The following is a 3,392-nucleotide window of genomic DNA, read 5'->3' as shown; positions in this document are numbered from 1 at the left end:
AAATATCTCCAGATAGTGCCAGATGTTCACTGGGAAGCAGATCATCTCTGAGTTCTCAATGGGTGAGGACCATTCAGCTGCTATTACTTGTTTCTAAGAGCCAAGAAGTGGGTTCCTACTCATAGAGAGCTTGTACGGGGTTTCCAACTAGCGGCTGATGGGTTTGAACCACCAACCTTGCAGTTAGGAAGTTAGTCCAGTGCTTATCCTACAGTGCCATACATAGCAGGACTCCACCATTGAGTTAGAAATTATTAAAAAACAGAACAAAAGGAATTTTGTATCAGACTTTGAGAACTTTGGTATTGTATTATTTTTGTACTTAATTTGATAGAAACTATTCATTAAATATTTCTGGACCAGGGGATAAAGAATCAGAATTGTGATTAAGAGGGTGGGGGAGATTGCCAATTCATACAAATGTGTGGATTCTTTAAAAAGCATCAGCATTTTTATGTATCAAAAAAGTAAATTGTTTAACTTTTCTGTACCTCAGTTTTCTAATCTGTAAACTGGATATTATTACTTTGTTACTTACCTCAGAGAATTATAATGAAGATTAAATAAGGTAATTCATATAAAGTGTCTGCCATAGTGCCTGGTTGCAACAGAATGGAACGCAGCCCTCTCCTGCACCATCCTTACAATTGTGCTTACACCCATTGCTGCTGTTACTGTATCAATCTATCTCATTGGAAGTTTTCCTCTTCTTTGTGGGCCCTCCATTTTATCAAATATGATGTTCTTCTCTAGGTCCCTCCTGTTAACATATCCCAAGTATGAGAGATGAAGACTCACCATCCTGGCTTCTAAGGAGACTTCTGGGTGTATTTCTTGTAATACAGATTAGTTTGTTCTGGCAAGCCATGTACTTTTAATTTTCTTCTCCAACTCCATAATATAAGTGTATGATTTCCCCCAGTCTTCTCCATTCATTGTCCAATTTTCACATGCATATGTTGTTGCTGCTAAGTACCTTCTAGTAGGTTCCAACTAATAGCAACCCTGTATATGGCTTCTGAGGAGTGATTAGTGAGTTTGATCAACCAGTTTTATGGTTAGTCCAATGCTTATCCTACAGTTGTTGTTGTTGTTGTCAGATGCCATCGAGTCGGAACCAACTCATAGCAACCCCATGCACAGCAGAAAGAAACAATGTCCGATCCTGGGCCAACCTCACTACTGCTGCCACACTTGAGTCCATCAATGATGCCACCTGGCCAATCCATCTCGTTAGGGGTCTTCCTCTTTTTCTCTGACCCTCCACTTTACCCAGCATGACATCCTTCTCCAGCGACTGTTCCCTCCAGACAATATGAGAGACGAAGCTTAGCCATCTTGGCCTCCAAGTACCACACCAGAACTTCTCATATTGAAAACACCATGGCCTGGGTCAGGCATACCTTAGTCCTCAAACTGACATCTTTGCTCTTTAACACTTTAAAGAGGTCTTATGCAGTAGATTTGCCTATTGTAATATGTCATTTGATTTCTTGACTGCTGCTTCCATTACTGTTGATTGTAGATTCAAGCAAAATGAAGTCCTTGGCAACTTCAATCTTTTCTCCATTTATCATGATATTGTTCATTGATCCAGTTGTGAGGATTTTTGTTTTCTTTACACTGAAGGCAACCTATAATGAAGGCTGTAGTCTTTGATCTAAATCAGTATTTTAAGTTCTCTTTGCTTTCAGCAAGGAGGGTTGTATCAAATATATATCTCAGGTAGTTAATAAGTCTTCCTCCAATCCTGGTGGCATGTTATTCTTCATATAATCCAACTTCTTGGATTATTTGCTCAGCATACAGATTAAATAAATATGGTGAAGGTATATAATGCCTGGAATATTTTATGTGAAGAAAAAACATGTTTATCCTGTTTGTTATTATTGCTAATATTACCTACCCAAAAATAAGTCACTTTGTTGGTACCACCAACTTTGAAATATATATTTTTTAAAATGTGGCTTCTATTTCTGACATGTTGTTGCTGTCAAGTGTATTTCAACCCCTAGCAACCCTGTATAGGGTTTTCAAGGAGTAGTTTGTGAGTGCAAACCACTGACCTTATGGTTCAAACCAATCTTGTGGTTGAGTGCTTATTTTACAGCACCAAACCAGGAGTTCCATGTTATTATTGTGAAGTGCTGTCAAGTCGGTTCTGACCCATAGCTACCCTGTATGGGGTTTCTGAGGAACAGCTGGTGAGCTTGAACTGCCAACTTTGCAGTTCAAATGGCTTTGCAGTCTGATGCATTAACCCACAACACCACACCAGGGCACCAGGAGTCCCATAACTCAATATAAAAGACTTTATTCCAAAACTGAATGTAACCAAGATAATCACACACAAAGGGGTTATTATTCCCATTCCACCTTAAATCCTGGATTAAAAACTAATGGAAGTTCTTTTTTGTGAAGCCGAGGAGGCCATCCGCTGCTTCACCATGAATCTGAACATCTCCTTCCCAGGAACTGGCTGCCAAAAACTCATTGGAGTAGACAATGAACACAAGCTTCCTACCTTTTATGAGAAATGAATGGCCAAAGAAGTTGCTGCTGACTCGCTGGGTGACGAGTGGAAGGGTTATGTTGTCTGCATCAGTGGGGGGAACAAGCAGGGTTTTCCCATGAAGCAAGGCATCTTGACCCATGGCCGTGTCCACCTGCTTCTGAGTAAGGGGCATTCCTGTTACAGACCAAGGAGAACTGGAGACAGAAAGCACAAATCTGTCTGGGGTTGCATTGTAGATGCCAACTTGAATGTTCTCAACTTGGTCATTGTAAAAAAGGAGAGAAAGATATCTCAGGACTGACAGACACCACAGTGCCTCGTAGCCTGGGGCCCAAGAGCTAGCAGAATCCGCAAACTTTTCAATCTCTCTAAAGAAGATGATGTCCGCCAGTATGTTGTGAGAAAGCCACGGAACAAAGAAAGCAAAAAACCCAGGACCAAAGCACCCAAGATTCAGCGTCTTTTTACTCCACGTGTCCTGCTACACAAACGTCGGCATATTGCTCTGAAGAAACAACGCACTAAGAAAAATAAGGAGGAGGCTGCAGAATATGCCAAGCTTTTGGCCAAGAGGATGAAGGAGAACAAAGAAAAATGTCAGGAACAGATTGCCAAGTGATGGAGGCTGTCCTCACTGAGAGCTTCTACCTCCAAGTCAGAATCCAGTCAAAAATAAGAAATTTCTATGTGTGACAAATAAATACGCTCATATTAAATCTAAAAAAAAAAAAACCTAATGAAATCACACTTTAAAGAAATGGAAGGAAATGTTAAAAAGAGAAAGAAACTATGTTTAAGCATCCTCTCACATGCACGTTGGAGTGCCCTGAAACCATGTAAAGGCAGACTGAAGGCAATAGCTTAAAACTACTCTACA

General features: G+C 40.4%; 1 pseudogene; it reads left to right on the top strand.

The window, feature by feature from the left end:
• The first annotated feature begins 2,447 nt into the window (after window positions 1-2,447).
• On the top strand, window positions 2,448-3,191 carry LOC102820328 (annotated as a pseudogene).
• The last annotated feature ends 201 nt before the right edge of the window (window positions 3,192-3,392 follow it).

This window comes from Chrysochloris asiatica, unplaced genomic scaffold (genome assembly GCF_000296735.1).
Source record: "Chrysochloris asiatica unplaced genomic scaffold, ChrAsi1.0 scaffold00190, whole genome shotgun sequence".
Taxonomy (NCBI): Eukaryota; Metazoa; Chordata; class Mammalia; order Afrosoricida; family Chrysochloridae; genus Chrysochloris; species Chrysochloris asiatica.
This window is presented reverse-complemented; position numbering and strand designations above follow the sequence as displayed.